Source organism: Bombina bombina, chromosome 4 (assembly GCF_027579735.1).
Source record: "Bombina bombina isolate aBomBom1 chromosome 4, aBomBom1.pri, whole genome shotgun sequence".
Lineage (NCBI taxonomy): Eukaryota > Metazoa > Chordata > Amphibia > Anura > Bombinatoridae > Bombina > Bombina bombina.
The window spans coordinates 777,568,256-777,580,337 of record NC_069502.1 but is presented as its reverse complement, the minus strand read 5'-3'; the positions used below and the strand labels follow the sequence as shown (position 1 = coordinate 777,580,337).

The 12,082-nt window shown below is 38.2% G+C and overlaps 14 non-coding genes across 14 annotated transcripts; all 14 read right to left on the bottom strand.

Annotated features, from left to right (window-relative positions):
* Nucleotides 1-5,521: 5,521 nt before the first annotated feature.
* LOC128658431 (5S ribosomal RNA) lies at nt 5,522-5,640 on the bottom strand. The gene has a single exon (XR_008402166.1). It is a non-coding gene; the product is annotated as a 5S ribosomal RNA (ribosomal RNA).
* Nucleotides 5,641-6,000: 360 nt separating this feature from the next.
* LOC128658420 (5S ribosomal RNA) lies at nt 6,001-6,119 on the bottom strand. The gene has a single exon (XR_008402165.1). It is a non-coding gene; the product is annotated as a 5S ribosomal RNA (ribosomal RNA).
* Nucleotides 6,120-6,479: 360 nt separating this feature from the next.
* Nucleotides 6,480-6,598, bottom strand: LOC128658408 (5S ribosomal RNA). Its single transcript, XR_008402163.1, has one exon. It is a non-coding gene; the product is annotated as a 5S ribosomal RNA (ribosomal RNA).
* Nucleotides 6,599-6,958: 360 nt separating this feature from the next.
* LOC128658397 (5S ribosomal RNA) lies at nt 6,959-7,077 on the bottom strand. Its single transcript, XR_008402162.1, has one exon. It is a non-coding gene; the product is annotated as a 5S ribosomal RNA (ribosomal RNA).
* Nucleotides 7,078-7,437: 360 nt separating this feature from the next.
* On the bottom strand, nt 7,438-7,556 carry LOC128658385 (5S ribosomal RNA). The gene has a single exon (XR_008402161.1). It is a non-coding gene; the product is annotated as a 5S ribosomal RNA (ribosomal RNA).
* Nucleotides 7,557-7,916: 360 nt separating this feature from the next.
* On the bottom strand, nt 7,917-8,035 carry LOC128658374 (5S ribosomal RNA). The gene has a single exon (XR_008402160.1). It is a non-coding gene; the product is annotated as a 5S ribosomal RNA (ribosomal RNA).
* Nucleotides 8,036-8,396: 361 nt separating this feature from the next.
* Nucleotides 8,397-8,515, bottom strand: LOC128658363 (5S ribosomal RNA). The gene has a single exon (XR_008402159.1). It is a non-coding gene; the product is annotated as a 5S ribosomal RNA (ribosomal RNA).
* A 360-nt stretch (nt 8,516-8,875) lies between these two features.
* On the bottom strand, nt 8,876-8,994 carry LOC128658351 (5S ribosomal RNA). The gene has a single exon (XR_008402158.1). It is a non-coding gene; the product is annotated as a 5S ribosomal RNA (ribosomal RNA).
* Nucleotides 8,995-9,355: 361 nt separating this feature from the next.
* LOC128658339 (5S ribosomal RNA) lies at nt 9,356-9,474 on the bottom strand. Its single transcript, XR_008402157.1, has one exon. It is a non-coding gene; the product is annotated as a 5S ribosomal RNA (ribosomal RNA).
* Nucleotides 9,475-9,834: 360 nt separating this feature from the next.
* On the bottom strand, nt 9,835-9,953 carry LOC128658328 (5S ribosomal RNA). The gene has a single exon (XR_008402156.1). It is a non-coding gene; the product is annotated as a 5S ribosomal RNA (ribosomal RNA).
* Nucleotides 9,954-10,314: 361 nt separating this feature from the next.
* LOC128658316 (5S ribosomal RNA) lies at nt 10,315-10,433 on the bottom strand. Its single transcript, XR_008402155.1, has one exon. It is a non-coding gene; the product is annotated as a 5S ribosomal RNA (ribosomal RNA).
* Nucleotides 10,434-10,794: 361 nt separating this feature from the next.
* Nucleotides 10,795-10,913, bottom strand: LOC128658305 (5S ribosomal RNA). The gene has a single exon (XR_008402150.1). It is a non-coding gene; the product is annotated as a 5S ribosomal RNA (ribosomal RNA).
* A 360-nt stretch (nt 10,914-11,273) lies between these two features.
* LOC128658600 (5S ribosomal RNA) lies at nt 11,274-11,392 on the bottom strand. Its single transcript, XR_008402272.1, has one exon. It is a non-coding gene; the product is annotated as a 5S ribosomal RNA (ribosomal RNA).
* A 360-nt stretch (nt 11,393-11,752) lies between these two features.
* LOC128658493 (5S ribosomal RNA) lies at nt 11,753-11,871 on the bottom strand. Its single transcript, XR_008402186.1, has one exon. It is a non-coding gene; the product is annotated as a 5S ribosomal RNA (ribosomal RNA).
* Between the last annotated feature and the right edge of the window lie 211 nt (nt 11,872-12,082).

Genomic DNA, 12,082 nt, shown 5'->3' with positions numbered 1-12,082 from the left:
AAATGTGGGGGGGGTATTGTATGTTTTTTTTTTACAGGCAAAAGAGCTGAATTCTTTGGGGCATGCCCCGCAAAGGGCCCTGTTCAGGGCTGGTAAGGTAAAAGAGCTTTGAACTTTAGTAATTTAGAATAGGGTAGGGCATTTTTTTATTTTGGGGGTCTTTGTTATTTTATTAGGGGGCTTAGAGTAGGTGTAATTAGTTTAAAATTGTTGTAATATTTTTCTTATGTTTGTAAATATTTTTTTATTTTTTGTAACTTAGTTCTTTTTTTTTTTTTGTACTTTAGCTAGTTTATTTAATTGTATTTATTTGTAGGAATTGTATTTAATTAATTTATTGATAGTGTAGTGTTAGGTTAATTGTAGGTAATTGTAGGTAGTTTATTTAATTAATTTATTGATAGTGTAGTGTTAGGTTTAATTGTAACTTAGGTTAGGATTTATTTTACAGGTAATTTTGTAATTATTTTAACTATTTTAGCTATTAAATAGTTCTTAACTATTTAATAGCTATTGTACCTGGTTAAAATAAATACAAAGTTACCTGTAAAATAAATATAAATCCTAAAATAGCTATAATATAATTATAATTTATATTGTAGCTATATTAGGATTTATTTTACAGGTAAGTATTTATCTTTAATTAGGAATAATTTATTTAATAAGAGTTAATTAATTTTGTTAGATTAAAATTATATTTAATTTAGGGGGGTGTTAGTGTTAGGGTTAGACTTAGCTTTAGGGGTTAATACATTTATTAGAATAGCGGTGAGCTCTGGTCGGCAGATTAGGGGTTAATTATTGTAGGTAGCTGGCTGCGACGTCGTGGGGGGCAGATTAGGGGTTAATAAATATAATATAGGGGTCGGCGGTGTTAGGGGCAGCAGATTAGGGGTACATAAGGATAACATAGGTGGCTGCGCTTTGCGGTCGGCAGATTAGGGGTTAATAAGTGTAGGTAGGTGGAGGCGACGTTGTGGGGGGCAGGTTAGGGGTTAATAAATATAATACAGGGGTCGGCGGTGTTAGGGGCAGCAGATTAGGGGTACATAAGGATAACATAGGTGGCTGCGCTTTGCGGTCGGCAGATTAGGGGTTAATAAGTGTAGGTAGGTGGAGGCGACGTTGTGGGGGGCAGGTTAGGGGTTAATAAATATAATACAGGGGTCGGCGGTGTTAGGGGCAGCAGATTAGGGGTACATAAGTATAACGTAGGTGGCGGTCAGCAGATTAGGGGTTAAAAAATTTTAATCGAGTGGCGGCGATGTGGGGGGACCTCGGTTTAGGGGTACATAGGTAGTTTATGGGTGTTAGTGTACTTTAGAGCACAGTAGTTAAGAGCTTTATAAACCGGCGTTAGCCCAGAAAGCTCTTAACTACTGACTTTTTTCCTGCGGCTGGAGTTTTGTCGTTAGATGTCTAACGCTCACTTCAGACACGACTCTAAATACCGGAGTTATAAAAATCCCATTGAAAAGATAGGATACGCAATTGACGTAAGGGGATCTGCGGTATGGAAAAGTCGCGGCTGAAAAGTGAGCGTTAGACCCTATTTTGAGTGACTCCAAATACCGGAGGTAGCCTAAAACCAGCGTTAGGAGCCTCTAACGCTGGTTTTCACGGCTAACGCCAAACTCCAAATCTAGGCCTAAAACTTTACACTTATTTTGCTAATATTTAAACACCAAATAAAACTTTAAAAAATACATCTACATGTTATTCTCAGACTAATCTTTTCTTTCAATGCTTCATTCTATCTAGCATTTATTTAGGGCTAGATTACAAGTGGAGCGCTAATTTATCGCATGCCAGCAAGTGGGCAAATTTGCCCGTTTGCGGGCACACAATAAATAACCAGCCATTAAAAGTGTCTGGTTATTGCTACTGTATGCTTGTGGAAGCAACTAGCGCTTATAAAATTAACCAGAGATCAGATCTCTGGTTAATTTTATAAATATGACACAAATGCCCCCAGAATACAGTGTAGTGTATTTTATAAAAAAATACAAATTGTACCATTTTTATTTTTTAATAAAATAAATGCACTAGGTAGTATTTTGGGTGTGTGATAATTGCTGCATCGCTGCGCTACTTACCCCCTTCGCTGCACTTAGATTCTGAGCTCGCATAACATTACACTTTAGTTGTAATACCAGCTAATATTAGCGGGCGCTGGTATTACTCAGTGGAGCAACAATATTGCTTGCGCGCAAGCAATATTTAGCACTCCACTTGTAATCTTGCTCTTAGTGTAAACACTAAGAGCAAGATTACAAGTGGAGTGCTAAATATTGCTTGCGCGCAAGCAATATTGTTGCTCCACTGAGTAATACCAGCGCCCGCTAATATTAGCTGGTATTACAACTAAAGTGTAATGTTATGCGAGCTCAGAATCTAAGTGCAACGAAGGGGGTAAGTAGCGCAGCGATGCAGCAATTATCACACACCCAAAATACTACCTAGTGCATTTATTTTATTAAAAAATAAAAATGGTACAATTTGTATTTTTTTATAAATTAAAATGTCCCTTTAAATAAGCAAGCACCTCACATAGCATGGGAGTATCACAGAAGTAAATAGAATACTGTCTTACTAAATGCTACTCTGCTATATCATTTTCCTTTGGGAAGGGAAGTGGGGATATGAAGATTTAGAATATGGCAAATCTAGATAGCACATTACTTTATATTTTGTAAAAGAAAAAAAACATACTTGAAAAGGAAATAAACTGCACACTGTGACTTTCCCTCTTATCTCCAAAAGTTTAGGAACAGAACCAAAAATTTAAATTACAATGTAGGGTATCAAATAGTCCACATTGATTTCTAGAGAAGTAAAATATTAATATCTTAAGGAAAAAAAGTCTCAATATAGCAACCCCTTAACGTCTGAAATGTACCATGTATGTTGCCGCTCATTAAGGGTTATTTATTTTTAAAATAGCATGTGTCCTGCCACAAGTGGCGGCACTGCGCTATTTTACCCTCCCTTCTTGTAATCGTAAATAGCGTGGCCTCAACACTGGCGGCGAGTCCGCACATTTAATAGCACTTCCCCATTCAAAGATGAGGCATGTACAGGGTACGTTGCTGGTCTTTAAGGGGTTAAAGTAGAGGTTCTAAGCATCCCATTAGCAGGTAGTGACAAAAAATGTGTTTGATAAGGACCGTGGCCAAATATGTTAATATCTAGATGAAAATTCCATTGACATGAGAATTTATGGCAGTTAAAAATACAATTTTTTTTAGTATTCATCACAACCTTAAAGTTGAAATAAAGGCGTGGTTTTTTTTTTTTTTTGTCAGATTTACTTTTAGTTCTACAAATTAAAGTTCTGCTGTAGAATAAGCAATTAGCACAGAATGCCCATGTTTATGTAATATTTGTTTTTATTTTTACAGGCCGGTGCAAAATTCAAGATCATAGAACAGATACAGATGGACATCAGCTTATATTTTTGTTGTTCTGTCAACTTTATTGTGCATCAGCATTATACTTGTACCCTAGGCCTATACTATAAGTTATTCTCTGGTTTATTACAATGTCATATTTAAAATGTTTTAATACCTCGAACATTTGAAGCCTAATAAAAGTTTAAATTACTTTTGTAAGAGTCAATGCTGTTGTTTTTACTGATTTTTGTGTGAATATTTTTATCTTCATACAGTATTGAGGTTAACAGATCATATTTACCAGACAGGCAAAGGCTAATTTTATTAAAATCAGTAAAAGTATGAAATCAATAAAAAATAAATATGATTTTCTTAGTTTAACTTCTGGTAACAATTGCAGTTAGTTATATACAATAATATTTTTTTTATAACTGCACAGAAATGGAGATATCTGTAAAACAAATATTCATAAAGAAAATAATTAAACTCATGGCCAAAAAAACACTGAAAGGGAGGTAAGAATATGAAACATAATAGTCATGGGCAGAACTGAAGACTGATTTATAAGTGGAATGCCTTAAAGGGGTGTGCTGTAAAAAGGGGCCATACTGTACCTGAGATAATGATATTAGTGTTATAATATAACTCTAATATAAGAATACATCAAGTATTCAACTTAAAGGGATACTAAACCCATTGTTTTGCTTTTATGATTCAGATAGAGCATGCAATTTTAAGCAATTTTCTAATGTACTTCTATTATCAATTTTTCTTCGTTCTCTTGATATCTTTATTTGAAAAAGCAGAAATATAAGATCAGGAGCCGGCCCATTTTTATTTTAGCACCTGGGTAGCGCTTGCTGATTGGTAGCTACATTTAGCCACCAATCAGCAAGCGCTACCCTTGTGCTGAACCAAAAATGGTCCGACTCTTGAACTTACTTTCCTGCTTTTTCGAATAAAAATAGGAAGAAAACAGAAAAAATTGATAATAGGAGTAAATTAGAAAATTGCTTAAAATTACATGCTTTGTCTGAATCATGAAAGAAAAAATGTGGGTTTAGTGTCCCTTTTAATATATTACCTGTCATAATATTAGTTTTATATATGAATATATATTACCTCAGATAATGCATGGATACAACTTTAAGATCAATTAAATTCATACAAACAACTTACATAGATAAACTTTTGCAGGAAAAAACATTTTATTATTAATTTGTAAATATGATTGACGTAAATAATAGTAAATTTGTAGTGCTCTTGTGGCAGACACTGCTCTTAATTGTGATATATGTGCCAGAGATAGGCTAAAGATTTGCAGTATTCTTGCTGTTGACTTGCTAGAGATTTGTAACAGACTTGCAGAGCTTTTTCAGTAGACTTGAAGGGCTATTGCTGTTGACTTGTCAGAAATTTGCAGCAGACTTGCAGAGCTCTTGCTATTGACTTGTCAGAAATTTGTAATTAACTTGCAGAACTCTTGCTGTTAACTTGCCAGAAATTGACTAGACACTTGCAGAGCTCTTGCAGTTGACTTGCCAGAAATTGACTAGACACTTACAGAGCCCTTGCAGTTGACTTGCCAGGAATTGGCAACAAACTTTCAGAGCTCTTGCAGTTGACTTGCCAGAAATTCTCTTGCTAGAGACTTGCCAGGCAAACATGCTGCAAGTTGAAAAAGTGTCAACTAGAACTTTTGCTGCAATTATGATGCAAGTAAACACACTTGCCAGTGAAAACTTGCAGCAAGTTATACCGACTTACAGCCAAAGTTAGCTACAAGTTTGTGGCAAGTTATCCTTGCTATCTGGGTCACAGTCTGTAAAAAATTGAAGAGTTAAAAAGGGGTTCAAATTTAGATGGCAAATATATAAATAAATTAATAAATAGTGACAGTACAGGCCCAGAATCACTTGCTGACCCATGACAAAAACTATACATAGATAAAGAGTTTCCTGCCCCTTTTTCTGCCTGCCTGCCTGTCTGTCTGTCTTTACAAAAGATAATTATCTTTAATACAATGGACATCTAATTTTTAGTAATTGCAAGCTACAGTTGTTTCAATGAATATTGCTACTATCAGTAAATATGACGCATGCTTCACTGCTTTAAAAATGAAAAAAAAAAGCCTACCGCACCTGGTGTTCCCAGGCGGTCTCCCATCCAGGTACTGACCAGGCCTGGCCCTGCTTAACTTCCGAGATCAGACGGGATCGGGTGCATTCAAGGCAGTGTGGCGGTAGACACTTAGCGCTTCTTCCCAAAGCTTTTTGTTCTTGCTCATGCTGTCATTCACAGTCTGTAAAAAATTGAAGAGTTAAAACGGGGTTAAAATTTAGATGGCAAATATATAAATAAATTAATAAATAGCGCCAGTACAGGCCCAGAATCACTTGCTGACCCATGACAAAAACTATACATAGATAAAGAGTTTCCTGCCCCTTTTTCTGCCTGCCTACCTGTCTGTCTGTCTTTACAAAAGATAATTATCTTTAATACAATGGACATCTAATTTTTAGTAATTGCAAGCTACAGTTGTTTCAATGAATATTGCTACTATCAGTAAATATGACGCATGCTTCACTGCTTTAAAAATGAAAAAAAAAGCCTACCGCACCTGGTGTTCCCAGGCGGTCTCCCATCCAGGTACTGACCAGGCCTGGCCCTGCTTAACTTCCGAGATCAGACGGGATCGGGTGCATTCAAGGCAGTGTGGCGGTAGACACTTAGCGCTTCTTCCCAAAGCTTTTTGTTCTTGCTCATGCTGTCATTCACAGTCTGTAAAAAATTGAAGAGTTAAAACGGGGTTAAAATTTAGATGGCAAATATATAAATAAATTAATAAATAGCGCCAGTACAGGCCCAGAATCACTTGCTGACCCATGACAAAAACTATACATAGATAAAGAGTTTCCTGCCCCTTTTTCTGCCTGCCTGCCTGTCTGTCTGTCTTTACAAAAGATAATTATCTTTAATACAATGGACATCTAATTTTTAGTAATTGCAAGCTACAGTTGTTTCAATGAATATTGCTACTATCAGTAAATATGACGCATGCTTCACTGCTTTAAAAATGAAAAAAAAAGCCTACCGCACCTGGTGTTCCCAGGCGGTCTCCCATCCAGGTACTGACCAGGCCTGGCCCTGCTTAACTTCCGAGATCAGACGGGATCGGGTGCATTCAAGGCAGTGTGGCGGTAGACACTTAGCGCTTCTTCCCAAAGCTTTTTGTTCTTGCTCATGCTGTCATTCACAGTCTGTAAAAAATTGAAGAGTTAAAATGGGGTTAAAATTTAGATGGCAAATATATAAATAAATTAATAAATAGCGCCAGTACAGGCCCAGAATCACTTGCTGACCCATGACAAAAACTATACATAGATAAAGAGTTTCCTGCCCCTTTTTCTGCCTGCCTGCCTGCCTGTCTGTCTTTACAAAAGATAATTATCTTTAATACAATGGACATCTAATTTTTAGTAATTGCAAGCTACAGTTGTTTCAATGAATATTGCTACTATCAGTAAATATGACGCATGCTTCACTGCTTTAAAAATGAAAAAAAAAGCCTACCGCACCTGGTGTTCCCAGGCGGTCTCCCATCCAGGTACTGACCAGGCCTGGCCCTGCTTAACTTCCGAGATCAGACGGGATCGGGTGCATTCAAGGCAGTGTGGCGGTAGACACTTAGCGCTTCTTCCCAAAGCTTTTTGTTCTTGCTCATGCTGTCATTCACAGTCTGTAAAAAATTGAAGAGTTAAAACGGGGTTAAAATTTAGATGGCAAATATATAAATAAATTAATAAATAGCGCCAGTACAGGCCCAGAATCACTTGCTGACCCATGACAAAAACTATACATAGATAAAGAGTTTCCTGCCCCTTTTTCTGCCTGCCTGCCTGTCTGTCTGTCTTTACAAAAGATAATTATCTTTAATACAATGGACATCTAATTTTTAGTAATTGCAAGCTACAGTTGTTTCAATGAATATTGCTACTATCAGTAAATATGACGCATGCTTCACTGCTTTAAAAATGAAAAAAAAAGCCTACCGCACCTGGTGTTCCCAGGCGGTCTCCCATCCAGGTACTGACCAGGCCTGGCCCTGCTTAACTTCCGAGATCAGACGGGATCGGGTGCATTCAAGGCAGTGTGGCGGTAGACACTTAGCGCTTCTTCCCAAAGCTTTTTGTTCTTGCTCATGCTGTCATTCACAGTCTGTAAAAAATTGAAGAGTTAAAACGGGGTTAAAATTTAGATGGCAAATATATAAATAAATTAATAAATAGCGCCAGTACAGGCCCAGAATCACTTGCTGACCCATGACAAAAACTATACATAGATAAAGAGTTTCCTGCCCCTTTTTCTGCCTGCCTGCCTGTCTGTCTGTCTTTACAAAAGATAATTATCTTTAATACAATGGACATCTAATTTTTAGTAATTGCAAGCTACAGTTGTTTCAATGAATATTGCTACTATCAGTAAATATGACGCATGCTTCACTGCTTTAAAAATGAAAAAAAAAGCCTACCGCACCTGGTGTTCCCAGGCGGTCTCCCATCCAGGTACTGACCAGGCCTGGCCCTGCTTAACTTCCGAGATCAGACGGGATCGGGTGCATTCAAGGCAGTGTGGCGGTAGACACTTAGCGCTTCTTCCCAAAGCTTTTTGTTCTTGCTCATGCTGTCATTCACAGTCTGTAAAAAATTGAAGAGTTAAAACGGGGTTAAAATTTAGATGGCAAATATATAAATAAATTAATAAATAGCGCCAGTACAGGCCCAGAATCACTTGCTGACCCATGACAAAAACTATACATAGATAAAGAGTTTCCTGCCCCTTTTTCTGCCTGCCTGCCTGTCTGTCTGTCTTTACAAAAGATAATTATCTTTAATACAATGGACATCTAATTTTTAGTAATTGCAAGCTACAGTTGTTTCAATGAATATTGCTACTATCAGTAAATATGACGCATGCTTCACTGCTTTAAAAATGAAAAAAAAAAGCCTACCGCACCTGGTGTTCCCAGGCGGTCTCCCATCCAGGTACTGACCAGGCCTGGCCCTGCTTAACTTCCGAGATCAGACGGGATCGGGTGCATTCAAGGCAGTGTGGCGGTAGACACTTAGCGCTTCTTCCCAAAGCTTTTTGTTCTTGCTCATGCTGTCATTCACAGTCTGTAAAAAATTGAAGAGTTAAAACGGGGTTAAAATTTAGATGGCAAATATATAAATAAATTAATAAATAGCGCCAGTACAGGCCCAGAATCACTTGCTGACCCATGACAAAAACTATACATAGATAAAGAGTTTCCTGCCCCTTTTTCTGCCTGCCTGCCTGTCTGTCTGTCTTTACAAAAGATAATTATCTTTAATACAATGGACATCTAATTTTTAGTAATTGCAAGCTACAGTTGTTTCAATGAATATTGCTACTATCAGTAAATATGACGCATGCTTCACTGCTTTAAAAATGAAAAAAAAAGCCTACCGCACCTGGTGTTCCCAGGCGGTCTCCCATCCAGGTACTGACCAGGCCTGGCCCTGCTTAACTTCCGAGATCAGACGGGATCGGGTGCATTCAAGGCAGTGTGGCGGTAGACACTTAGCGCTTCTTCCCAAAGCTTTTTGTTCTTGCTCATGCTGTCATTCACAGTCTGTAAAAAATTGAAGAGTTAAAATGGGGTTAAAATTTAGATGGCAAATATATAAATAAATTAATAAATAGCGCCAGTACAGGCCCAGAATCACTTGCTGACCCATGACAAAAACTATACATAGATAAAGAGTTTCCTGCCCCTTTTTCTGCCTGCCTGCCTGTCTGTCTGTCTTTACAAAAGATAATTATCTTTAATACAATGGACATCTAATTTTTAGTAATTGCAAGCTACAGTTGTTTCAATGAATATTGCTACTATCAGTAAATATGACGCATGCTTCACTGCTTTAAAAATGAAAAAAAAAAGCCTACCGCACCTGGTGTTCCCAGGCGGTCTCCCATCCAGGTACTGACCAGGCCTGGCCCTGCTTAACTTCCGAGATCAGACGGGATCGGGTGCATTCAAGGCAGTGTGGCGGTAGACACTTAGCGCTTCTTCCCAAAGCTTTTTGTTCTTGCTCATGCTGTCATTCACAGTCTGTAAAAAATTGAAGAGTTAAAACGGGGTTAAAATTTAGATGGCAAATATATAAATAAATTAATAAATAGTGCCAGTACAGGCCCAGAATCACTTGCTGACCCATGACAAAAACTATACATAGATAAAGAGTTTCCTGCCCCTTTTTCTGCCTGCCTACCTGTCTGTCTGTCTTTACAAAAGATAATTATCTTTAATACAATGGACATCTAATTTTTAGTAATTGCAAGCTACAGTTGTTTCAATGAATATTGCTACTATCAGTAAATATGACGCATGCTTCACTGCTTTAAAAATGAAAAAAAAAGCCTACCGCACCTGGTGTTCCCAGGCGGTCTCCCATCCAGGTACTGACCAGGCCTGGCCCTGCTTAACTTCCGAGATCAGACGGGATCGGGTGCATTCAAGGCAGTGTGGCGGTAGACACTTAGCGCTTCTTCCCAAAGCTTTTTGTTCTTGCTCATGCTGTCATTCACAGTCTGTAAAAAATTGAAGAGTTAAAACGGGGTTAAAATTTAGATGGCAAATATATAAATAAATTAATAAATAGCGCCAGTACAGGCCCAGAATCACTTGCTGACCCATGACAAAAACTATACATAGATAAAGAGTTTCCTGCCCCTTTTTCTGCCTGCCTACCTGTCTGTCTGTCTTTACAAAAGATAATTATCTTTAATACAATGGACATCTAATTTTTAGTAATTGCAAGCTACAGTTGTTTCAATGAATATTGCTACTATCAGTAAATATGACGCATGCTTCACTGCTTTAAAAATGAAAAAAAAAAGCCTACCGCACCTGGTGTTCCCAGGCGGTCTCCCATCCAGGTACTGACCAGGCCTGGCCCTGCTTAACTTCCGAGATCAGACGGGATCGGGTGCATTCAAGGCAGTGTGGCGGTAGACACTTAGCGCTTCTTCCCAAAGCTTTTTGTTCTTGCTCATGCTGTCATTCACAGTCTGTAAAAAATTGAAGAGTTAAAACGGGGTTAAAATTTAGATGGCAAATATATAAATAAATTAATAAATAGTGCCAGTACAGGCCCAGAATCACTTGCTGACCCATGACAAAAACTATACATAGATAAAGAGTTTCCTGCCCCTTTTTCTGCCTGCCTGCCTGTCTGTCTGTCTTTACAAAAGATAATTATCTTTAATACAATGGACATCTAATTTTTAGTAATTGCAAGCTACAGTTGTTTCAATGAATATTGCTACTATCAGTAAATATGACGCATGCTTCACTGCTTTAAAAATGAAAAAAAAAAGCCTACCGCACCTGGTGTTCCCAGGCGGTCTCCCATCCAGGTACTGACCAGGCCTGGCCCTGCTTAACTTCCGAGATCAGACGGGATCGGGTGCATTCAAGGCAGTGTGGCGGTAGACACTTAGCGCTTCTTCCCAAAGCTTTTTGTTCTTGCTCATGCTGTCATTCACAGTCTGTAAAAAATTGAAGAGTTAAAACGGGGTTAAAATTTAGATGGCAAATATATAAATAAATTAATAAATAGCGCCAGTACAGGCCCAGAATCACTTGCTGACCCATGACAAAAACTATACATAGATAAAGAGTTTCCTGCCCCTTTTTCTGCCTGCCTGCCTGCCTGTCTGTCTTTACAAAAGATAATTATCTTTAATACAATGGACATCTAATTTTTAGTAATTGCAAGCTACAGTTGTTTCAATGAATATTGCTACTATCAGTAAATATGACGCATGCTTCACTGCTTTAAAAATGAAAAAAAAAGCCTACCGCACCTGGTGTTCCCAGGCGGTCTCCCATCCAGGTACTGACCAGGCCTGGCCCTGCTTAACTTCCGAGATCAGACGGGATCGGGTGCATTCAAGGCAGTGTGGCGGTAGACACTTAGCGCTTCTTCCCAAAGCTTTTTGTTCTTGCTCATGCTGTCATTCACAGTCTGTAAAAAATTGAAGAGTTAAAACGGGGTTAAAATTTAGATGGCAAATATATAAATAAATTAATAAATAGTGCCAGTACAGGCCCAGAATCACTTGCTGACCCATGACAAAAACTATACATAGATAAAGAGTTTCCTGCCCCTTTTTCTGCCTGCCTGCCTGTCTGTCTGTCTTTACAAAAGATAATTATCTTTAATACAATGGACATCTAATTTTTAGTAATTGCAAGCTACAGTTGTTTCAATGAATATTGCTACTATCAGTAAATATGACGCATGCTTCACTGCTTTAAAAATGAAAAAAAAAGCCTACCGCACCTGGTGTTCCCAGGCGGTCTCCCATCCAGGTACTGACCAGGCCTGGCCCTGCTTAACTTCCGAGATCAGACGGGATCGGGTGCATTCAAGGCAGTGTGGCGGTAGACACTTAGCGCTTCTTCCCAAAGCTTTTTGTTCTTGCTCATGCTGTCATTCACAGTCTGTAAAAAATTGAAGAGTTAAAATGGGGTTAAAATTTAGATGGCAAATATATAAATAAATTAATAAATAGTGCCAGTACAGGCCCAGAATCACTTGCTGACCCATGACAAAAACTATACATAGATAAAGAGTTTCCTGCCCCTTTTTCTGCCTGCC